The sequence below is a fragment of the Meleagris gallopavo genome, chromosome 12 (assembly GCF_905368555.1).
Source record: "Meleagris gallopavo chromosome 12, MGAL_WU_HG_1.1, whole genome shotgun sequence".
Lineage (NCBI taxonomy): Eukaryota > Metazoa > Chordata > Aves > Galliformes > Phasianidae > Meleagris > Meleagris gallopavo.
Window position 1 is genome coordinate 6,579,019 of NC_139415.1, and position 26,458 is coordinate 6,605,476.

Here is a 26,458-nt window from a genome sequence, read left to right on the forward strand (position 1 = left end):
AAAAATGTCTTTTGGTTACATGCTACTGAAGCAAAAAAAAAAAAAAAAAAAAAGCTTCAGATAATCCATCCAAGATAAGTTTAAACAAAATATTGACTAGTTTACACATCTGCATTTATGAGGGGGGGAGGACCGTGAGTAGACACGGGCCAAATGGTCCCAAAGCAAATTGCACAGTAGTGAGGCACTCACCTCACTCATGACTAATTGAACTCATTTTTCCCAACATCAGTTCTCAGGAGAAATTCAAAGCAGAATATCGGGTCTGTCTTTTACACAGAGATTTAAACAAGTTTGCTTGCTATGCTGCTAGAGTTTTACAGGCAAGTTCTTCCCAGTAAATAATATAATGAGAGAATATCAGCACTTAAGAGGATTCTGCAGGGTTAATACCAGGTTTTAAAAGACTTCAAAATGGATTTTACCCAGTTCACATGTCAGGAGGCACAGCACGGAATCAATTTACAGCAGGAGCCAAAGATCACAAATTTTAGGGGAGCCTGGGGACTGATTCCCCCAATCAGTGCTGTGGGGTGCACAGATGAAAGAGCATACTTGTTTTTTTTCTTTAATGGTGACAGCATATTCTGAAACTACGCACAGCAGGCAGGAGAAACCTGCATAGATTTCAAAAGATACTGCAGGTTTGTGTGCTGAAGCATACATTTAAGGTCCTAGTTAATGTGCTAGCCTTTCACCTCTGGAGGCCTGGGCTCAGATTTATCTAAGGTAAAAGTAAAGGACAGTTTGGGGGTTCTATCCTCTTAACCCTTATTGGCCATTAGTCCACATCACAGAAGTATAAATCAGTCATCAGGCTCTACTTACTTTTACTATTCTGAAGTAAACATGAAGAAATTCATCTAAACACAAACACAGTTCCAGGTTTCTGCTGATTTAAACTGAACTTGTTGAATGAAAAGCCAAAGTCAGTTGTCAAATTGTATCAATAGAAATCTAGACCTGTAGAAGCACTCAGAGGAATCATGAAGAGGAATTACTACAAGATATGAGAGAAAAATCAGACACTCACTTAGAATGGAAAGCAGATTTTTTCTTCCTCTCTTTGGTTCTAGAATATTTGCACAGAGCCTGCTTGAAAGATGAAATGTCATCTTTTTCCTTCTCATGCACTAATGTTGTATATAGATATTTTCTAGAAGAGTGTGCATAAATTTGGATTTCACTATGCTGTTCTAGATAGACTTAGAGTTCAAGATGTGCCAGGCAGTTTCAGAGTTCAAGATGTGCCAGGCAGTTTCAAACACACCAGGACAATCCTTTCACCTGAAAGTATAGAACTTTTCAAACAACATCAACAACAACGACAAAATATAGCGATTAGCATGAAGGCCATCCTGACAGAATGGTAGACAAGTATCCTTCCACAGAAAAGTTCTTGAAACAAGAAGAGCGAGCTCGAAAGGCCTATTTGTATTGTCCAATTGTATCATTTTTTGGGCTTCTATAATATTATTCCTATGTAATCAAATTTCCCAGTGCTTTTCTTAATCTCATTTCAGAATTTCTAAAAAACAAAGAACTCACCACTTCTACAGTCCAGTTCCTTCACTGTTAAAAACTTTCTTATCCATGCATTCATTTCAGATATGCTCTTTCCTAATTTTCATTCCAGCCACGTGAATCAAATGCATGCTGTGAAATACTTTTAAACCTACAAATCCAAGTTTATATCTTCCTCTGTGAATTTTTGTGCCATTTTTTATTGGGTAGGATCTACGCTTCAAAGATTTGCACTGCATAGGGTGTATCACATGAGTGACTCTATTATATGGTTCTGTTGTAAAAAGAGTCATTTCTCTTGCATCACACTGTGAGGATAATGATGGTATCTCAAAAGCCTTACATGTATTAGAAAGTTTACGTGGTCTGACAGCGAGAGGACAAGGGGGAATAGTTTTAAACTGAGACAGGGGAGGTTTAGGTTAGATATTAGGAGTAAGTTTTTCACCCAGAGGGTGGTGCAGCACTGGAACAGGTTGCCCAAGGAGGTTGTGGATGCCCCATCCCTGGTAGCATTCAAGGTCAGGCTGGATGTGGCTCTGGGCAGCCTGGTCTGGTGGCTGGCGACCCTGCAGAGGGTTGAAACTGGATGATCATTGTGGTCCTTTTCAACCCAGGCCATTCTATGATCGTATGATTAACCACCGAATTCTAACTATTAAAAAAAACAACTTGTTACACTTTACAGCTTTAAAGTCTTCACTGTCTCCAGAGTGGCAGAAAAAGCTATGAATTATTACTGCTTTTCTAAACATCTGTAGAACTTAAGCTGATTTGAGGTGGAAAAAAGAATCTGATTTTCCTCTGCATCCATTACTTTTAAGTCATTCTGAAGTTTAAATTTGAATAATGCACATAAAGTTTGTTTAAAATGCATGAACATTTTCTTCACCTTGGTAGCATAAATACTTTGTAGGAAAACACAAGAAACACTAGTTCAGTGTACACATTAGAAATGTTCCTCCTTTCCATGAAGGAGCTTTGAGTAAGTTCTGTTAATAAAGAATGTATGAAGCCCTCACCACGTTGCAAGATGGTCATCAGAATCACTTTTACAACCACCAAGCCAAAAGACTTGCTGTATATACTCACTAGAGTCTCCTTACCCCTGCTTGCTCCTTCCAATTTCATTCAGAAATCATGGGTATCAAGAAGCCTTGCATACACAGCTGCTTTGGCTGGTCAAGAATTCTGACATGGCCACACATCTGAAGCTTGGCAGTTATTTCTGTTGCACATGCTGAATGCTGTTTTGTCTGTACTTCAATGATACACTCCTTTCAGGAACAGGTTTAACGTGACAACATGAATAGCTATGAAAAGAGCCACTTCTGTAAGGTAAGTGTCACACTTCTCACATCACAGACCATGAACACAGGAAAACATGTCAAAGCAGAATAATTAGACATCCAGTGGGTGTCAGTTTTGCCCAACCACTTACACTAACAAAAAAGATGCATTTAATCCCATGCAAAGAAAAAAACAAACTTACAAAACATGACATATTAGAGTCTGACACAGTAGACAAGCCTCCGGTGAACAGAAACACATGGAAACAAGTACACATGACTGCAGGAACGAACACAAAATGACAGGCTACACATTGCAGTTATAAAGATAGATTTTGCTAAAAAGCTTTCTTTCCCTGGCTCATTTCCTTTGTTTTAGAAAAAAATTAAGGGAAAGAAAAAAAATTAACTCCTTTGAAACTGTCAGGTTTTTCCAAACAGGACAGGTGAGGCAAGGAAAATAATGCAAACTTCCTGAGCAACAGCCTGTGAGACACTGGAGAACCCACTGCAAACACAACCATTTTGCCAGAACATGCAGAAACCAGCTTTTAATTTTTGTCTTTATAAGTTTTCTATGGGCACAACCAACAAATGACTAGAATGTCACTTCCTCCGATCAAATATACTAGATGCTTATTCACTGATTAAAAAAAAAAAAAAAAAAAAAAGTGTGAGATGTAATTGTATAATCACATTAAAATATCACAAAGCTTTTTTGTGTCTATATGCGAAGAAACATTTCCCCAAATGGCAATGTCTTCATTCTGTTCTACAACAGTAACAGGATAGAAACTATGTGAAAAACAAAGAGTACATTTTATTCTAATTGGTGTTTAAACTTTGTTTTCTTATTGATACTAAACATATTACATTCTTTCAAAGAACGAGTAACCTGATCTGTTCATGTTGAACTGCATATGTGCAGTTTATGCAAGTAGGAGTGCAAACAGAAATAAAGAATTGCATGTCTTACACAAGCAGTTGGTTAAACAAAACATTTGCTGATTTAGCATTTAGATTTCATCATGGCAATATTGTCAATGCAATGAAAAATCATTTCCTCATCATGCAACGGACAGTCTTACCCTCAGAAGTGTCTGGATTTTGTTTGTCCAAAATGAGTATAAATTCTGATCTACCCAGACAAGAACAATGGTGTTGCAACACGCCATGTATGGAACAACCTTCAACTTGAGTTTCTAACAAAAGCACAGATTATCCTGATGCATGCCACCACAAGCCAAGCACAACTTGAGTGAGGAGTTTGCTAACCAACCTTTTGTTCTGGCTCTATCATTCTTTTCCAAGATAAATTTCTTTTTTTCCCCATGGATGATACTCAACAACTGCTGCAATGATTTTGTAGTATTTCTGCCACATATAAATATTAAATCTGTGTAAGACACCCAGCAACGTGTGTCTTGCGTTCCATGCCTCACAATTCGCACCTTGCTTTGCACTCTCATTCACACAACCTAACTATGACAGATTCCTCTTGAAACTGAAGTATGGTAGCAAGAAACAGCATCAAAGGATACATCAACAAAACATTCCAAAGCTGGCCTGTAAGCAATGCTGGCTGTAGCTGGTACATTACCACCCATATTTTACCCCACATGAAGCAAGAAAACCGAGAGTCAGTTGCTCACGGCAAATAGCACTCAAAAGAGGTGGAACTGACTAGTTAGGAGGAGTCTAAAAAGCTACTAGAAGTGCCAATTTATACATTTTATAAAGTATTAGGAATAGAACGAAACTATAGTTAAAAGCCAACAAAACCACCATCTTGTACTAGAAAGGGTGATTTTTCAGCATACTGCTTTGCTGAGCACATGAATTACACAAACATTTATTCTTGAAGTAAAGAAAACAGGAGATCAAGATTGAAAGTACAGATTGAAAGTAACACAGCTATCCAGGTGGTACGTCAATTTCAACAGGGCCTTACTTTAAATGGGCAAATTGTTCCTAACCGATACAGGTAATTATTTTCAGAATAATTATTGTCTGAAGGAGTTGATACCATGTGTTCTACAAACTTTGATTCAGTACTCCTAAATGTTTCCTAGAACATGATGAGGCTGTTGCAAATTCTTCATAGTCATAAAAAGGAACTCTCCCGTACAATTTCAAATATTTAAATCAGCAAGAACTAATTAAGGAATGATGTTTCGCAGAGCTTTGTGTCTGACCTACCATTAAGTATTTTCATCAAATATGATGGTTAATTTCACTCTGAGCAATAAAAAGCTCTTTCATACAGAGTAATTTAAAAGGACCACATTTTTCAGCAAATGAAACAACATGTTGTCAATGAAATTTAAGCAACCTCAGGAGTACCATGGAGATTTGACTAAATAATGATCAGATGAAAAATTAATTGGTTAAGTCCTACCATGGATGTCCACACATTAGAGTTAAGTCCACACTGAATTGTTGCACAAAAATATACTTCAGGTTTTTTGGATTTTTTTTTTTTTTTTTTTTTTTTTTTAAAGTGAGTGTTTTTCATTTGGAGACTATATCATGAACAGATGTAGGATAATGTTAATAGTCCCTTCTGGAAACATTAATCACTAGCTTTTACTTATTACTTGGTGTCAGCATTTAAAAGTTAAAGCATTTCCAGAACTGTGACCACTGAAACATTCCTGTATTCCTATTGCTTATCACTAAATTACAAAACAGTATTATTATTATTCTAATTCTTACAGTCCTGGGAATTTCTTATTTTATTATTATTATTATTATTATTATTATTTTTAAGTGTTTATAAGAAGGAAGATGTCAGGGAACACACTGTTCTCAAGGCAACAGGGTAGAGTGACAGGAATCTGCCTGTTATTATTTTAACAAGAGAACTTAAATAAACAACTCTATCAAATTTTTTGAAGAGTTTCAGGAAATGCAAGACCCCACAAAAGAGATTTCTTGTTGCCAGAATGATACTAACATGATACTTTCAAAGGTGGATTCCCCATCCCCAGCTCACTGAGCAAACGTTAATCAGAATCAAAATAAGGTATTATTATTATTACAAAAGAGACTTCAACCCCTCTGCCAGTAATATATAATAGATTCTTGCTAACGCTTGTCCACTAAGAATATTCAAAACACCTATGAATGTAAGCTAATAAGTTCATATTCTTCTATGCCCAGGCAATAGCCTTGCAGGTTATTTCAACGTCCCATAACTCAGGAACTATACATAATTCTTCCAGTTCAAGATTTGCTACATATCACCCTGAACAGGTTCAACAAAAAGCTTGCATACATATTTGGACCTGGGCTATTATAAATTAATAAAAAAGCCTGTCTATAAAGTATCAATGAAATGTAATCAAACATGGCAGCATGATCACAGTATCTCAAAAATCATCCTTCTTTCACATTTGACCAAGGTAAAAGTAATTCATTGCTTCATAGAATCACAGAGTTGCTCAGGTTGGAAAAGACCTTAGAGATCACCAAGTCCAACCACAACCTAACCATACTGCCCTAACAACCACTGCTAAATCATGTCCGTGAGCACCACATCCAAATGGTTTTTAAACACATCTTCACATGAGATTTATTTAAGGTTTTAAAGCAGGCAGATAAAAGAAAGACTGTTCACTTGTTTAAACAGTTCTATACTTCTCAGCATTTAAATGCCAAGAACTTTTGCTACAACATCCTCCATCACCTCTTCCCTTTAGAATACACAGGATGAACATCAAATCTCTTTCTGGAGGTAGTGTCCACACTGGCTCTATAATCAAATCAAGCACTTTTTTTTTTTTTTTTTAAAGTACTCAAGGGATGCATAGAGAGTCTTAAAGACTATTTAGCTCTTTTCACATCTTTAGTTCTGAAATGTCAGCCTTAATCCTCTTTTGCCTTACTCCACTAATTGGTCCTTTCAATCATTGGCACCTCTGGAGAACAATAACATTATGTTAAAGCAAAGATGGAACTGATTTTGTTTTGTGTTCAGTAACAGAGATCACATCATCTTCCAGGCTGTATCAAAAAAACGACTTAAACCTGCTCCCTGGCAAACTGGTTCTCTATTTAGCTTTCACAGTATAATTTTCAAAAATGTCCATGTGAAAATGCAAGCACGTGCACTAAGGATTATTTTGACACATGGTATCCATCATCTGGATTTACTAATTTTCCAAAATAAACTGTTTTGTCAGGATCCTTGAGCATGAGAATTTTTGAGGAAAAGGCAACGTGTAACATTGCAAGACACTTTCACATCCTGAGCTTTCACAAAACCAAAATTATTAGTAAATTGTTAGTTTGGCACAGGTTTTTTATACAGCACACACTCGATCAAGTTTTGTGCACTCCTTCCTATTCCTATAAGCAGAGTTAAACATCTATTTTTATGTAATATCCTCTTTTACCTTCCCTGTACAGGATATTTATATGTTTGGTTTATTGACACACTGAATTCCCTTTCTTTATGAGTTTTTTTTTTTTTTTTTTTTTTTTTTTTTTTTTTTAGTGCTCTATATTTCTGGTTAAATAAAAAAGACCTTGGATTTGAATCTATTTAGATAACCAACTTATAACTTTTATAGATAACCACCCATCAGCTATGGGACTTCATGAAGTTTAAACCCTGGTAAGGAGAAGCTACCACAGCAAGTCATGCAAGGCTGCAGCACACCCCCCCTACCAGACTGCAGAACAACATACAAGGTCCCCGCTTCCTTGAGTCTCCCCTTCTGGAAAGGGTTTATTCCACTGCACACTTTTTCAAAACAATTTTCTCTTCAGCCTAGAGAAGAGAAGGCTGATAGCAGCCTTTCAGTATCCAAAAGGGAGCTTAAAGCAAAGAAGGGGATGGACTCTTCAGCAGGGTTCATGGTGATAGAACAAGGGAAAATGACTTCAAGCTCAAAGAGGGCAGATTTATGTTAAAAATCGTCTACACTGAGGGTGGTGAGGTACTGGAACAGGTTGCCCAGAGATGTGGTTGATGCCCCATCCCTGGAGACTTTCAAGATGAGGCTGCATAAGGCCCTGGGCAACCTGATCTAGCTGTGGTGTCCCTGTTTGGTGCAGAGCAGTTGGACTAGATGGCTCTCAGAGGTCCCTTCCAACTCTAAGGATTCTATGATTCTAATTTGCACTTTATCTGCATTCTATCAATCCATGGCTCACTTCAGTGTGTAAAAACAAACAAACAAACAAAACAACAACAAAAAAACACGGTTTTACAATACTTACACGTGCTGTCTCAAAAAATGACCTCTCTTTGAAAGTGTGCTTGTAATGACTCAGGTCTTCAAACTGTAAGACCTAACTTTCTAACACACTGAATTAAAACTGGTATTTCTTCAATGCCAGCTGGTTTCCCAAGGGGAGGAATTTTGCACAGTCACATGCTTTGTCCTTTTCTACATTTGTTGTTAAATTTTGAACCCACTCACACATTTCAACTAAATGCAACAAAGGTGAAACACCTATAACACCAAGAAATACTTTGTTATGGCTAAAACTTAAGAATCAAGCCTTGTTCCTTCTCCTTCCTCTAGGAGAAGGAAGCTGCAAAGAAGCAACAGCAGTCAACATCTCCAAAGCACCAGAGAAAACCTGTTTTGTCAGGTCTCTGTTCCTCAGATTGACCTCAGGTATGGCCCAGGGCCTGTCTTCCTACTCCTCAAGGCGCTGAGCTCTGAGTTCTTGTTTGCACTGCAGAAAAACCTTTAGTTGGCAGTGAATAACCCTGGCACTTCTCCATGAATTATACTAGTGAGTTAAAACCTCCTGCTTTGTGTACAAACACCACAGCTGTGGCGTTTAGAACAGCCAAAAGACTCCAGAAGCCTGAAAACCTTTTTCGTCCCTGCTCCTGGGCACACAACACTGGACAAAAACACTGGCACTGACAAGGATCTTCATCAATTTAAGTCTATGTTTAGAAAACACATCTGAAAATACAGAGATAAAATATTAACATCAAGAGGCTTTTAACTACAAATCACTCAGAGCTAAACAAAACCTTTTCACAGTCCATGTGGCATGGCCTGGAGCTGCACTCCTCATCCTCTCTTAGCAAATGCTGGGCACAGACGTCCCTATTGGAGAGTTTTGCTCATCCAGAATGTTAACATGGTTCCAACTCTTCTGAAAGTTGTAAAAGAATACTTATTTCCCCCACGTGTATAATCCATATATTCCAATAATCCAGACATTAAGCATACATATAAAACTTTTTTTAACCCATTGAAACAGTGCTCTTGCCTTAAACAATACCAACTAAGGCACTTCTGTGAGGGGAAAAAGATTAATCTATCTTATTAAAAGCGTCCACATGTAGAAATGATGAAAAGCTCCTCAAACAGTATAACCTCCTCTTGTAGTTGAAGGAAGTCCATTCTGGAAGAACAGAGAACTTCCACCCACACAGCCCCAGAGCACGCCTGTCAAGGACATCTGACTTCGTACCTATTGTATTACTTGACACAGTAATAGGGGTCAGTGTTTTCAGTTTGCAGTTTCTGGCAGGATCCCCAAAGTAATTTTCAATTAAAAGATTAAATGCTGGTACCTGTCAAATGTGAAGACATATGATGCTGTAACAATATGAAATAGCTTCCTTACAATTAAATTAATTTCATCAGGTATTTAAGTAGGGGTTACAAATATTATGCCTTTGGGTAACTTGACTGAATACGTAAATGAAGTGCAATCATTTTCTATCACTACTGTGCCTCAAGTGGAATGCCAGCCTGGCTTTCAAGTCCTTTCAACTGAATGATTCTAGTACACATAGGCCCAAAGTTTTTAATATTTTTGTTTCCATTGATAGCCTGTTTCTGTTGAATTAGAAAAAAAAAAGAAAAAAGAAAAAAGACTTCCTTTTCCTACCAAAATCACGGCTTCCCCCCCTAAACATGGTTAGTTTTTCCTATAAATGAAGAAATAGCAATGATCAGATATCATCACACAAAGAAACAGAGATTGTCTACCTTGTAAAACCCTCCTCTAATCAAAATATTAATTAGCAGGATTATGTTTCTTTCATAGTTCGCATACAAATGTTGGGGAAATAGACCACACCTGAACCAAGAAAAGCACAGCAGTGATACTGGGGAACTTGAAGGCTCAAGTGTTACTCACAGCAACTGTGAGAACACAGTCTTCATACTCCTCTAGACATGACTGGACCTCCAAATCTTGCGTCTAATTTGATGTAGTGGAAATTATGAAAATGTATCAGTACATTTAGCAGTTTTGAAGTAGTCTAAACTTGTGGCTAAGGCTCTGGGCTGGATTCTGAGATGAATTAAAAAGATATTCTTAAGTTTCCCCGGATCTGGTGCTTTTGCTAGCACTTAAACTCTACATCTTTGTTTCACTGGGTGTAAAAGGACAATGATGATGCTTACCCTAATTTGAAATGTACTTAGATATTTCTCAATATAAAGCATTTAACTTTTAATTAATTTTCAAATCTGTCAAGTAGAATAACATTCTCAATTGCTGCTCCCAATGCTTTAGGAGGTCAACACAAAAATGCTATGCCTGGATCATTATTTGAAGTGCTGTAAGATTTTAAAAAATCGTGTGATTAAAACTTTGACTCAGCAAAGTCTTACAAAAGCACTCAACATAAGCGATGGGATTACCCTGAATGTAAAATTAAGCATATACATGACTTGTATGTTTAAATGCAGAAGTTCAGCTTGGCTGCAAGAACCATACTGCACACAAAAACAAAGCAAGAGTAAATCTTTATTTTCCTGTGCAGATGTAGGTGACAAGTACCCTGCACCCTAGCCTTGTAACTTGTCCTCCATTCATCAGACAGTGTTTATTTTTGCTGTAGGTGATGTGATTAGAAGAACTTAGGCAATGAAAACTTTTTAATCAAGTAAAGATCTCTGGAAGGAAAAAAAAAAAAAAAAAAGAGGGCCTGCTCCACCTTTTAAAATAGAAGGCCAAGAGTTACACATATGCATTTAGAGATTAATTTCATTTAGTTGAGGTTATAATTAAGAAAAGGAAATATTTCTTCATGCAGCCTGTGAAACCCGCTGCCACAGAGCTACTGAAATAAATTATGTTTTGGTAGTAACAGAAACAAAACTAAGTATACTATCATTAATAATCTATGGATTTAAGCAGATTGTAACTATCAGATCACAGAACCCACATGAGTAAATCAGAGATAAGTTAATTTAGCTGATGCACAGCACTAATCTCTCTCCCAGATAAATCACTGCAGAATTGTGTTGTTATGTACCTGTCTACCACCAGGATAAGGATAACAAGGTTTTCAACCAGTTGATTCAAGAGCAATCCTGTCCTACAGTACCTAGCATAAACACCAATTCAGAAATTAGTCTCTGGCTACCAGGAATCAACGTTCCAGCCTCATACTGTATGATCAGAGTGCAATAAAACCTAACAGCAAATTGGAGCGAGTCGCATTCAGAAACCAAAAAGACTAGGATTCATCAGTTCAGAGAGAAAAATCGAGGAGAAATACAATGGGCATTCCCAGAGAAAAAAAAAAAAAAAGAGAATTGCAAAAATGAATGTTCATTAAGGAAATGTTATTTGACATATCCCAAAAACTTAAAGAGTCACATAGAGGTCAGACTACTTGGGATTCATAAACACAAAGCAGGACGCTAGAGGAGAGGAGCATTAATATGTTGGAAAGCATATACCTGCACTGTGTATAGATTATGAACACGTAAATAAAAGAGTAACATTTCTTCATATAGCTTGGATGATCTGAACATGTTTATCTGGAGTAATGTGTACTGGTATGAATGCAAAGTGTTTCTTCAAAACTTAGAATTTGTCCCAAGTACAGAAGTCATACAAAATAAAAGCTTCACATGGAAAACAATTACTGTGTCAAAAAGCACGCAAAATTTGGAACTGTGGGTTCTACAAGACTTCATGAGACAACATTAAGAAAAACACCATCCTTCCTGTGAGTAATTAGCATAGCAAGTTCCCTGAACAAAAGCACTTCATTCAAGAGAAGCTCTCCCAAAACCACAAGGAAATATATCTTAAGTAATGCACCTAATATTTTTCAGGATATATCACAGACACAGCTGCACAAACGTTAGCATATGAAAAAAAGAATTTTAGCCAATTAGCACACAAATCACCATTTACAAACCCCTTTGGTGTCATTTTTTGTTTCAGTTAGAACTTAAATTTCAATTGTAGCTATTCTGGGATATTTATTTTATGGTAATCCACTTTTCAAGTTTGAATCTACATTACTTTCATTGAAATAGATGTTTCTAAAATGAAACATCTGGCTGAAAGAAGAAGAGTTTTGGCATTGCTGGGCTTTAAAAATCCTACATATATGAACCTATAGCAACATTCACATCAAAAGGAGAGAAAACAAGGAGAAAAGCTGTCATGGACTTAATCCTGCCAGCAGAGCAATTGGTTTTCTTCCGAAATAGAAGCATGACAGCAGCTTTTAGAGGATTTCAGAGGTACAACTCATCTTAACCAGAAAATACAAACCACTGATTGGTGTCCACATAGATTTCCACACAGCGTATTTATTTTCATACACTGCTGCAATCCATTTTACGAATGGGCAATACTTATGACAGACTCCCCTTTGAGGACTGTCATTCTGATTAGACCACAAGCACATTGATAATTTTATCAACTGGATTTTGGCTGCAGTTAAGAAAGTCCTTTTAAAATGAAAACAAGATTACTCTGATTTCAAGACACCTTCCTTTCCTGGGTGTTCAGAGAGGGAAGTGTAGAGGGAAGGACTTCAGCAAAGGTATTTTTGAGAAACTTTGAAGCATAAATTAAGCCATGAAATATTTTTCTTTATTTAGCAAGCTAAAATGCCTGGCTGATCTAAATGCATTAGGTGGAATGGATACATTCTTTGTACTGTTAATTGGTTACAAATGAACGTTACGAAAAATAAACAGTAACAAAGCACACGGAAATATGGAAAATAATGAAAAATTGACCCTCCGCACATTTCTTTTAGCTAGTCTTTCAGAAGGATGATGACAGATACAGATTTAATGCCCTCGCTTCCAAAACCATAAGGATCTGTTAAACTCTGTGGCCTTGCAGAAAGAGCACTTGTCCCTGCAGCAGCATTACCATTTGATCTACTGCAGGGAAAATATCTTAATACGTTACAAATTTTCAAAATCAACATCTCATGCAGTTCCCACACACTTGTGAAAACACTGCCATTTAAGCACTATACAAAGCTAACAAATTATAATGCTTCTCCATAGGACTTCACCATCGGCTTATCCACAGAAAAATGCACCGTACTGCTTATTGATAAGCTGATCTAGTTCCCCAGTAAATCCAGTTCATCCTTCTTAGTCCATCCCACTATGCTTACAGCAGAGCCGGCTCTTCAGCTCTTCAGTTATTCAGAAATCTACCATCGCAGATCAAATTTCCTCACGGCCAGTTTGTATCCATTTATTTGCATTAATTGCAGTCTTTTAAACAGTAATGTTTTTCTGATACTTTCTCCCATGGATATATTTATAAGTCATATCATCTCAGATTTCATTTTGCTAGGATAAATAAATCATTGCTGATGTAGTTTCTTGCAGATAATCTTATCATTCCCATGATCCTGGTAACTCTTCTGTGGATTTATTGCATCTTTCTCAGCAAGGACAGCTGGAGTTGTACAGAGTATTCAGATACAGTTTTACTGCACCTTGTGAGGTACAAATGTTACTTATTTCAGGTAGGGGTACGTGGTCAATTTCAAATCCCATTTGCCCTTATGTGCCTGGGCAGTGCTACCAGGCATGCTGAGATCACCCAGTATAATCAGGTTTGTCTCTTCCTCTGTTGCAACCAAGCAATGAGTTCCCAGTTTGCATCAGAAACTGTCAGTGATCCCGAAGTGCCTGACCTCACATTTCATTATATTAACTTCCAGCCTGTTTCTATTATTCCAAACCTAGAGGTCACCTACCTCTTACTGCAAGATATCCTTGCACTTTCAGCATTAGGGATGGGTCCCAACTGTATATCATGGAATTTTCTCAAGATTTGCTGACTTTTTATGCCTAAGTCATTAATAACAGAATAAAACATATCCAGTGCCTGGACTGATCATCAAGGAACTTCACTTCCTTCCTCCCCAGAACAACCTCCCCCTTTCAGCAGAATCTCTCCTGCTGTGCTGATACAAATCCCCACCTTCTGTGGTTTAACCAGAAACCCCCTGTTGCTCTCTCACAAGTGCTTTGCTGCAAAACATCTAGAATGGATTAATTTTTTCTAGACAAACTGCTATTTTTACCTGGAAAACTCACATCATATGTTGTCCCTTTTTTTTTTCTCCAATGCCTTTTGCCTTTACTGTTTGCTATTTCACATAGAGAGCATATTTTATTCAGAAGAATAAAGAACACTAGGTAATCATTTTCTGCCATAGGTTATAAGGAAATCAAAAGGTAAATATCCTGTTAAAGAGATTTAAGCAGCTCGTGAAATACAGATATTTGTACAAGAGCTGTACAAATGAATGTAGCACCTCCTACTTTATCATGGTGGCCCACCACATCAGAAGAAGGTACTGGTGGTATGGCAGCAGAGGCTGAACCTTCCCACCAATATTCCTTTACATTTTGTTGCTGTGTGACAGATGGCAGCAGAGGGGCAGTCTAACAGAATGGTGTCTGACATGGAAGTGTGGATGAAGCAAATGGGTGGAATTGAATTCCTGTGGAAGGATTAAAAAAAAAAAAATGCACCCAATGATATTCATTGATGTTTGCTTAATGTTTACAGAGCCCCACCAGAGGATGTGAGCACAGTGAGTGGTGCATTTCTACATAGGCAACAGCGGGTCACCTCTGCTGGTGCAGAGAGAATTTGTAGCTGAGAATCACTCTGCCAAAAAGTATTATCATGCTCTTGCATCTGTAATATGATGGAAAGCGCAGCAATGACAGCAGAGTAGCAAAGTCCCAGGCTGCAACAAGTCACGACTTTTTCAAATGCAACAGCTGTGGGCACAGAAACAAAGGAAAGAATCTGCTTACCTTTGGAAGGCCACACAGATCTCCAAGGAGATACCCTCACCTTCACTGCCAACCCTTAAATGAGGTCTGGGAAGGGTTCTATCCTGGTTCCACTCCTTCCAGTCACTCAGTGCATTAGACTGCATGCACCTGAACTCTCATGGGTTACCCAACCTTCCCACCAGATGCTCAATCACCGGTTCAAGCCATGACTTAGCATTTTCACTATAACATCTTCTGTAATTTCCATGAAAGTAAATAAGGTATTATTTTCAGAGTGATCTGCGTATGTCTATTAAACACAACAATCCAGCACTCTTTCTCTGCCAATTTTCAAACTTTGAGTGTCTATATCCAACCTTGCAAGAAAAGGCCTCTGTTGGAACTTCACTGAAGGGATATTTGGTCTAGATCTGTAAAAAAAACATGGAGTGGAACACCAAATCCAGTTAATTCATGTCATGGTCTCCAATTATATCATTCACAATGCTGAACAAAACTCAGGCTCTTTCATCAATAAATAAGAAATATCCCTTAGAAATTAATGGAATGCATTTCCTTACTTGATTCATCCACCCACACTAAATTCCAGAAGTCCATACAATCCTATTTTACCATGCTTCTCAGTAATTCATTCAGCTCCCTACTGAAATGAACTTAGTCCCACATCCCTCTTACACAGCACAGAAAGCATTTCATCCTTTTAACTTCTACATTACTTGAAATTGCGTGATAACAAAACATAAATAACAAGAGGTGAATTGACAAAGATGATCAATTTTACAGGGAAACTTAGCACTTCGGTGTGCTCAAGTGAAGTGTCTCTTGTCCAACACAAACTCTACGTCAACAGTAAACCTGCAAGAGCTATTTAGGGCGTGTTGGACTAAACTCAGTCAAAAATGTTTCCTTCTTAAGCGTAAGACAAAGGCATAGCCCCCAGAAAGAGGTTGTGGGTCGAAGAGGGATGAGAGCTGAATTATTTTTCTCCCAAAAGGAAGGAACTTTTCTTTGCTGAGGTCATTTTGTGTCTGCATAGAAAACAATAAATAAATACACTGTAATCACTGTGGATGTGTGAGGCAAATGAAGTTATTTGGGCTCTTACAGAAAGCAACGCTAGGAAAATAAGCCAGCAACTTTCTGAGTGTGTCATATGCCCAGCTAAAACAATCTTAAATTCAATTTCCCTTATTCATCTGCACTTTCAGATTATTTAAAAAAGAGAAAGAAAAACCACAACCACAGCTGACATTAAACCCTTACAGCGTGAGTAGCTATTTAATGTACCTACCTTGCAGACTTCAGGAGCACTCAGACTGGTTACAACACTGACAAAAGAAATCCAACCCTGATTCTCATACACCCTTTAATTCTCTTCCTGCTCACCTTTCTGTCATAAATTCATGTTCCAAACTCCAAACACTGCACCACTAGCTAGATACTACTGATTTTGTGTTGTGTTTACGAATGCAATAAAATAATTAGAGGACTTCCCCAGATGAGCCACCACAGAAATGAACCTTGCATTTTGTTTTGCCTGAAAGAAAAAGCTCTCAATGTGGCATCATAATTTGGCAATCTATTGACCGGTAGATAGTTAGCAAGCTATCTCTGCCGCTAAGATCCCAGCTACTTCCTCTGCATTGGTGAAACTTCTAGGAGCTTAGAAGAGCTTCTATAGGAAAAGGCCATGGTTCAAAACAGTAGCAAATAATACCAGGATATTTCTTTAACTGGACCTTAAAAGTCAATTCACTCAGATACATCACCTTATGAATACTGTGATCTGCTGAAGGATTTTTCTAACTCTCAGTAAAATAATTGTTTTACCTTAATCAATGCCCTTCCTACCACAGCAAGAGGCTACTGGAAGTTACTCATGGTGTTACTTCAGTATTAAACTCCCACTCATCTAAAGCTTTATCATACCAGCCTGTTTTGGAGCCCCTATGAATGTGCTTTATGAGAATTGCAAAGACCTCACACCATTTTATAGCCTGCTTTTTACCATTTGGACTGCACATTAATTTCAATCAACTAACATAAGTGAAAAAGATACAGTATGTTGCTTTCCATTTATAAGTTTGTCAGAGGACTCTAGATCTTTTCTAGATCTAAGCTCTACAGAAATTAGACAAGAAAGACAACCCAAGGAACACCAGCCATTTCAGTTATGAATGCACAGCTTTTCAGTTGTCCACAAATTGAATTTGCTGTGCCCTCATAAACAGGCTCATGAGAACTGCTGGATCTTTCACATCCAGTCAAAGTTTCAACTGGCTTAGCAGGAAGAACTCAAAGAGTGGAACGAACAGGTTAAAAACTTTTCAAACAGTATTGGCAGCCTTAGAGAACTCCATACTCAAAGTTGATATAAAGATATGCTTAAGAAAGTACTGTTCTTATATCTTCTTTGGGGGGGAGGAGAAGAGGAGGGTAACACATCTATAAGAATATGTGTAAACAAGGCCCAGAAATTTACTTGTTGAATGTGGCATAAATTCTTTGTTGCTAATGTTACATAGGTCACTCCAAAAGCAATGCCTCCTATTTATTTCAATGGAAACTGCAAGAAATACAAAGAGCACAATAACACTGCTTGCTAAAACAAATTCTCGGCTAAAAACATTCTTCTTCAACACAGTTATGACCATCAGCTATTTTGCCAGTAATGCTGCACTTGTAAATACCTGCATCAGCAGAGGTGACCCACAGCTTCACAGCTGCTATGATGGCATTGTTTGCTAACAAAGTTTCTCAGGCCCAAACAAATGGAAGTCAGAAGGCACCAAGTCTAGATTATATTGTGGATTTGGTAGGATAATCCAGCCAAGGTTAGCAATGCTTTCCACGGTCTTCAAACTAGTACGGGGCCTGGTGTTATCGTGTCACAGTAGAAAGGTTGTTCTCTTCTCCGTCCTGACTTTGGAAGTTCAACTGTTCAGCTTAGTTAGTGCTGTACTGTAGCAGTCAGAGCTGATGGTTTGTCCAGGTTCCGGGAAATCAAAGCTTTCCTATCCCAAAAGACAGTGCACATTACATGATGAGGATTGCATCTGAACTTTTTCTTTGATGGGCAATTCATATGTCACTATTGCTTGGGCCACTGTTTTGATTGCATCTTGTAACAGTGACACATCTCATCACCAGTAATGATGCAATTCAGGAAACTTATCTTCAGCCTCCTATCAATTTAGTAGGTCATGTCAAACATGCATACAGGTGTTCTTCCTATTCCTGACCGAGCATTTGTAGGATCCACCTGTTGCAAGTTTTGCAATATTCCAACATTGCCACCATCATTTCCAACACACTGAAGCTGACATTCAGCTCCATACACAGTTCCTAATCTGCTGATTCATACAGATGAGCTGATTGAGTTGTTCTTCATTCCACAGGTGACAGCTATATATGGCTGTCCAGAAGATGGCTTGTCTTTCACGTGGCTGTTGCACCCACCACTTCACTGTGCTCACATCCACTGTTTGAGTCCCATAAACATTCAGCAAGCGTCAACAAACATCAGTGAGTGCCTTTTTTTTTCCCCATACAAAGTAATCCAGTTCTACATCTTTGCTTCATCCGCACAGCCATATCAGACACCATTTTGTCAGACTGCCCCTCTGCTGCCATCATCGCAGACCAACAAAACGTAACTGAATATTTGTAGGAAGCCATAACATCAATATTCACCTTTATGAGCAAACGTCATAAAGTAGGAGGCACTGCTTTTGGAGCAGTCCTCATACAGTCAAAGGTGCCAGTTTACTTAATAGAAAGCACTTCATCTTAGTAGCGTTACCGAAATTAACTATCATAACTGCCACTTTAGGCCCAAATACTAACAGAAAGAGACGTTAGTGCCAGCAGATCAGACATGATCAGAACCCCTTCCTCCCAATGTTACCAAAGCCTGAATGCACTGAAGCAGTTTAAGATGACACACAGACAAAGGGAGGGAACAGCATGTACAAACATGCAGAATGCACAACATAAGATCATTCACAGCCATGTCAGCTCTACATTTATGTATTCAATTTTCATGCTAAGATAGGATATTATTAAGAGGAGCCTAGCTAGATATAGAATAGCCTTGAATTTCCCATTCTTGCTAAATGGAAGACCCAGAGCGCTACAAACGCATATTTGCCTACCTATGTGATTTCACAGTGTTTAACAGTCAAAAACAATATTTTGCACAACATGGATTATGCTGTGAAGTTCCAGTTTCCCCAAAGTACTCAGCAAAATTCCCATTGACTCAAGCAGAGCCAGGACTTCCTATCAGTTCCCAAGAGGTCAGCCGTGCTGAGACTTGTGAGCTGTGTGCACCACCAACCCTTCAGCTTGTACTCACGCTTTTTATGATCGTTTTTGCATGTGGTGGTTTTAGCTTTGTGTGCTATACAGATCAAGAAGTCACCACAACATTCTGGTTTGGTTTTATTTATTTCATGCAATAATGAGGCACACTTTGTTTCTGTTTCCCAAGAAAAAGTGCTGCAGGGATGGAAATCAGATAAAACCTCATAATTCTTCTGGTTTCCCACCACACCACCTAGCTCTCTTTGTCATTACCCATTTGTTACAGCTCAGTTACTAAAACTTTTCCCTGCTTCAAATACGCCTTATTTCTTCAGCCTCACGTTATCAACAGAGATTAAACTGCTCTCACCTTGTTGATGAAGGTTTGGATGTTTGAAGACAAATTTGGGTTAAATGAATTGCTGTCTCATAAGGACAGGAGTTGACTGTGGAAAGACATCACAGTTCTTCTGCTGTAGTGCTCTTGACAGCTACCATTTCCAGTCAAATTAGAAAGGGGAGAAAACTAAGATGATGTGTGTAAACGGACAGAGCCTGAGCTGCAGGAAATTCAGTACATTTGGTTTGCACAGGTTCTTGTGAACTTTTTATTTTTCCACATAAGCATTTTTTGCACCCCTTGAATTTCACTCTGAGTTCCAAGTTTGAACAAAAAAAAAGCTCAAATCAAAACGCACTTGAAACCAATGAACTTCTTTTGCAAAATCATGAGCGGGCTTCCAGTCACTTGAAGGATGCAAATGAAGGAATTTATGTGAAACTTACAGTTTTATGACTAAGTTTAGAACAAAACCTGAAACTAGGCAAGTTTTGTGCGGCTCCGTAAGAAACATTTTATTCAGCAGTTCTCCTGGGCTTACTTTTGGTGTATGTGCAACAACGTGCTTCTTGCTCTTGCATAAGATGTCGCAATACTCTAATATGCCAGATTATTTATTCTTTAAACCTCTGCTTAATATCATTCCTCTTTCCTCTCTCTGGAGCAGAACCAGCACCAAGACCTTTTGGCAATTAACTCTTATGACGACTCCCCAGAAATCTCCCCTCTTATTTTAGGATGTAAAGGGTTCCTTGCTCATGCTTATGCACCATCTGCCATTACCTACAAAGAGTAAAATGCCAAGGGTGGCCTTCAGCTGTCAGCCCTGTCCCTCTGAACAGGGTGTTACAGGATGTCTCATTCAGCATTTCCAGCCACAGGAGAGGGGAGATTCTTTCAGAGCAGGGAATAGCCTTCACAGCTGCAGAACACAGGAGGCCCAGGGAACTAAGGCCAGCAGCTGTGGAAGCAAATTTGGCTATATTGGTCCATTATTGTTGATGTACATAAGGCCTGAAAACCAGATTCAGGAAATAGTGCACATGCAGAAAGACTCATGGTCTTAATTTTCATATTTAGTTATGCAACTGTATAATACGTTAAACCTTGCTTTGAAGTTATACTCAATTGTTAGCATTAATAAAAACTTATGTCATTCCTTCCAGTGAAATTGTGTTTAAAGGAAAACTCAGACCTGCCACCACCTTCCCTTCCAGCTAAACCAGTCTACTATCATGGTAATCATAACTTGAAGATGTTGTCACAAGCACAAAGTTAAACTAAGTCAAACATCTTGAAAGAAGAGACGCCATGTATAAAGCTGGAAACACTCAGCTTTTCCTCTTACTGTGATTTAAGCATCAACTGCTTACCATCCTAAATTATCCAACATTATGATTGTGTGCCCAAGTCCATGCTAAAAAGATCATCTTCCAGAAGATTTTTTAGGAGAGCTACGTGAATAAATCCTATTATTGTGTGCTCAGCACCACGCTGTTCTAGTACTTGTGATTCTGTCATGATGCACAGTTCTGAAGATGGAAGATTTCCTGTCACCCTGCTGCTGAATTGCTCAAGTTTTGTTTTATAATCTGGGGTAACTCACATTAATGATTTGCACACAACTTTGCATACATTTCCTGTAACACAGAAGAAACTCTCAACTAATTTCACATATAAACATGTTTAGCTCATTACCCTCTGATACGCTCAGATGTAAGTTCAGATATTTAGCAGCAACACGCAACCCTGGAAAGAACTTGGCAGACATTTTCCTCAATCCTTTTACACAGACACTAGGTATGATCTTTCCATTTGCTTTCAGTTTCAGTTTGGGGTAAGTGGTAAAGATTAACTCTACAAATGTAACACTCTGTCAAGCAGATTCAGAATTCTCTCTTTCATATGATACACACACACACACACACACACACAAAAAAAAAAAAAAACCACCAACCAAGAAACAGACTTGCTCAGCAGTTGAAAAGCAGTGGCAAAAAAAAAAAAAAAAATCCAGCAAGAATAGTCAGAGGAGTTAGGGAGGAAGTCAAAGCCACCAGCTTCCTCCTGGCCTCCTCCTTGCTGGCTAAGCAAGTAAGAAGGGAGCATAGAACAATGGTGGATGCTGCACAACAGGATTACTTCGGGGTCATTTGATTTAGTTCCCAAGTGCGTGTTAAACAGTTACCTCTCTGTAAAATTTGCTCCATGTTGCTGCCACCTTGTCATGTATGCCATGCTCAAACTGCTCCACCTACCCATCACTGCTCCCATCTTGGGGCCCAAAACTCCATTGGCTCTCCCTAAAACTGGTAATTTTTCCTTTGGCAATGCTCTCTGGCAGGCATGCATTTCTGAACTCACTCCAATGGAGTTAAGAGAAAAGTGCAGCTGAGAAAAGGATTGATATCAGCTGGGTGAATCAGCAAGCAGGAAAAGATCAGGGACCATTTGATAAGTATAGGAACACAAGATAGCACAGCAGGAGAGGACACTGAAGGAAAGGACATCAAAAAGGGCAGATAATGGGAAGAGAGAGAATTCCAGGAAAAAGAACAAAGGGAATATTATGACACAGTGGCTCACAACCTATGGCTTGAAGGCAACACATTGTAATATTGCTTGTAACACAGGAAATTAAAATGTTCTAAGGAGGACATGAAAATAAAAAATTTAATGTTGCCAGCAGTGTGATACTTATTCAGTGTTGCTGTTCACAGGTCAACACAGGTTGAGGAGCAGAGCCCATTATCTCCTTAGCTAAAAGCTGTAATTACTCCACCTGATTCCCCTCCAAAAACTTTGTTGTGGCCTCTGGTAAGACGAATTCAGCTCTGGAGATCATCAGATCTTTCTGGCTACAGCACGTAGGCACAGTGTAACCACGATAAGAGTCACAACCCATTTCCCTACGTACAGACAGCTGAATACCACATGAAACCTCTCTGCTGCTGCCTGTGCCTGAACAATCCCTAATTCCTAGCACTGCTCATTGTGGTGCTCTCACCAACGAGATTATTACAGACACGAGAAGAGATGCTCACTGCTGCTTTTCTAGCTGGCCCTGCTTCTGAGATTATGATCTTAATTTCCAAAAGTGCAGATCTGTTACGCTTCACAAATATCCAGTATAATATTAAAAAAAGTTAATGATTTCTGCTAGAAATCAGATGAAGGAAAAGACCCTCCTGTGAGACTCAGAAGATAACATTTCTTCATCTCTAACCAAATAAACACAAAGATGTTTATTCTCTGGTCCTCATTTCACGTACAAGATGATTTTGAAACACTTGTGCTTATTTTACAACATGAGGCAAAATGAATGCCCCTTACACAAAGTAATAAATAATCCCTCTCCCTGCCACACACACGCACATACAACGCTATTAACAAACTTCCTTCCACATCCTTCCTTTGTGGTTGTGAACTCCTCTGGGACTGACACAACTCCCAGAAGAGCCAACAGAACATTTGCCATTGCTTTCACTCAGAATATGATTGCGCCCCTTTCTTGTAGCAGGCAGAGCAGTTAATTGAACAGAGTTGAAGATGTATTGTAGGAGACAGGAGTAAATCAAATTATATGAAAACATTCCCACGGTTTTGATTTACTTCACAGAAAGAAGCAAAATATTAGACATCTTATATTACTTCACATTTGCCTGTAGGGCAAATGTGAGGTACATGTTCAGAAAATTCTAAAAATGTAGCAATAAGCCCTTTCTACTAAGTTCTATATGAGTTCTGCATCACTGAGAATATAATATTATTCTAAGATTCTGAAAACAACCTCTAATCCTGTCTCAGAGGCCAATGGATTCCACTGGTTTAGATCAGCTATTCTTTTGTAAAACTGAAGAAGGAAAACTAATTAAAATTGTAAACAGGTCTCTCCAAGCCTTAAACTGGGCAAGTTTGTAGTGTTGCTGACATCTACTGAGAGAAAGTGAAATTACACACACTAGCAAAGGGATAGAGGGAGACCTGGTCCCTTAATTGCTTTTGTCACTTGCAGTTTTCAGCTGCATTTCTACGCATGCTTGCAGATTTATTTTTCTCCTTTTATCAATACTCAGTGGTTTCTTATAAACTGACTCAACCAAGATGTTACAGGAAATTTTAAAAGGAAACATAAGGGACATTCAGAGGATAGATGTATCCCTTATATAAATACTGCAGACATACAGTTCCAAAAGCCTGATTGACCGCACTGACATACAGCACCAGGTACGCCAGGATGCACAATCTAACTCATGCTCACTGCCCTCAAGTTGTGGCAGCTGAAGACAAATCCACATGGATTCTTATATCCAATATTCTGCTCTATGTTGCACAAATAATATTGAATATTAACTTGTTTCCTATAGGAAATGGGTAATCTAGCTAGGCGATGGCAGGGATAAAAAAAAATATCAACTAAGACAAGGATAAGCAAAATAATTCTGAGACATTCTGATCTCACATGACATATAGCAGTTACACTTTTCAGATAGTCCAGACAAACATTTTGCTAGTATTTGATGGATTCTAAAGTACATTCATTCTCCATGCAGAACAAAGAATTTATTGCCATTCTTATAACCACAGAACAATAACCATTACCATAGAGATTTCATTCCAACAAAGTTAGCAGGAAAGATCTGCATATCTCAGTTCAGTAACAGCAAAACTAAGTTATGAAAGTAAAATTTTAAATAAAGGAAACAACTTATAAAGTTTAGTGGGAATGAATTGGGGCTGATGATGATTGAGTGGATTTGTGTTTCTCCACTTCTGGAAAAATTTCTCACTGCTGAAGTTATACTGAATTTACAGTATTATTAATAAAAACTAGTTTGACCAATAAATATTTGTAAGAAAATCTTGTCAATAAAGCAGCTTAGTTAATTTGCTTTTTGCAATAATACAAACAACCGCAAAAGTCAAAATTAAATATTGTTTTACAAGTTTTGATCTGTGATGAATTTATTATGTGATGCCCTTACCTTGATGAGGACAGGATTTCAGTATCTGCATGGACTTTTCACTTGTTCCTGCAGATTCTGCAACAGATCACAGAATCACAGAATCACAGAATCACAGAATTGTAGGGGTTGGAAGGGACCTCTAGAGATCATCGAGACCAACCCCCCTGCCAAAGCAGGTTCCCTATACCAGGTCGCACAGGTAGGCGTCCAGGCGAGACTTGAATATCTCCAGAGAAGGAGACTCCACAACCTCCCTGGGCAGCCTGTTCCAGTGCTCCGTCACCCTCACCGTGAAGAAGTTCTTACGCACATTCGTGCGAAACTTCCTATGCTGCAGATATAAACACAAAGTAAGATCCTTGGCTCACATAGCTGATGCTTAAGTCTCAGTAGTCATTCTTGGTCACACAAAGCTAAATCCCAACTCTGATACGTGAGTAGGTCCAATGGATAAAGCTGAGACACATCCAGCTAACACTGAAGTTCTGCTTTGGGGTATTGCTCATACATTACAAGTTGTAGTGCAAAACTGTATTTTTAAACTTTCTTGGGTACCTACAGCTTGGCATCTCTGTGCATTCAGATACATCACAGTCTTGTGAGCACTAAGCAACTCAACACTTACTTTTCCTGGGTCCATCAGGATTCATGCAGTCATCACTTCCACCTGATCCAGTGTACACTCTCCTTGCTCATACCGACCTCTTCACAAAAAGCAGAAGCATCCACATCATTCTAGAATAGAAAAAGTTAGTTTTTATAGGTTGTCCAACCTTCAATGAGACACTGAACAACCCTTCAATGAGAGACTGAAACCTAGTCTTTCCCTTCCACTCCTCAGACAGGCTAGAAATGCAGGCCATGTTTGCCATCTCCAAGGCTTGACAGCCTTGAGAATAGTTTCCCTAGGTGAAGATAAGTTTACATCTGTACAGAATAGCTTATCTGTCTATGGTTAATGAACTCTTCAGAGACATACAAAAAACAGATGAGCGGAATAAGGGCTCTGCCACGAAGGGATTAAATTCCAGCAGACTAACCAACATTTGATGGCACAATTCAAAGAAATGAGTCACTTAACTTTTCTCCTGTCCAGAACTAAACTGCAAATGCGGAGTACCTGGAGGTACTTCCATACTGGCCCCCTTTTTGTTTTCTAGTGTCGTTTGGTGTTTGCATGGCACCTTCAGAGAGGATTTCTCACCCATCACATAAGTAACCCTGGCGCTCAACTCAAGGCTGTGCCTTTCACTCGGTAGTCAGATATTTAAAACCAGCACAGTGCTCCTCACTGTAACACATAAGTCTCTGAAAATCTTTTAATGAAATACCCTGTATACATTCATAACAATCCCCTTTAAATGGGCATTTAGGAGGGGTAAGTTTGCAGTGAAACAAAATCCTCTGGCCTGGCACTTGGACAGAGTTCTAACAGTCTTGTATCTAAAAATACATGGATTAGAAATAGAGAAAAAGGAACGGATATATTTGAATGACTGCTCGTGAACAGAAATCATTTGCTTATTCTAATATAAATCTATTTCTGATTGCCTAAAAAGAATGTTGAAACATTTGGCTTCCTAGAAATAACTTGGTTCCAAAGATGAATCTCTGAAAAGGCTCATTCTGGCTTGCACTCATTAAAAACCAAGTCACTCAGATTAATATCAACATTTTGGCAATTCTAATAACAGAGACTGCCAAAAGTATGTTGTCTATCAAATGTACACGGAAGAAAGATGTTAGAATATTAAAAACAGATGTCAGAGATATCTATGAAAATACTCATGCTCCCCAAGTACTCTGCAATGCAAGAAGTACAGAAACTCACGAAAGGATGAAATTAATGTATTTCATTCAAATGCTGCCAAATGCCTTACATGTATGTAAACTTGCTTAAGATATGCATACTGAAAGATGTTAAGAAGGAGGATTGAGTCATAATTTGATAATGGCCTTGTACATTAAAATTTGGGGCACAGCAGTTCAAGAAAATGTTAAAGGCTACTT

At 38.4% G+C, this 26,458-nt stretch overlaps 1 long non-coding RNA gene across 1 annotated transcript in view; it reads right to left on the bottom strand.

Moving 5' to 3' along the window:
* Nucleotides 1–25,177, bottom strand: part of LOC146543543 (uncharacterized) — a 106,109-nt gene extending 80,932 nt beyond the window's left edge. The window contains exons 1-2 of the long non-coding RNA XR_014885758.1: nt 25,074–25,177; nt 24,467–24,523 (exon numbers count right to left, since the gene is read on the bottom strand). This is a non-coding gene — a long non-coding RNA (uncharacterized LOC146543543). The remainder of the gene's footprint in view (nt 1–24,466; nt 24,524–25,073) is intronic.
* Nucleotides 25,178–26,458: the final 1,281 nt, after the last annotated feature.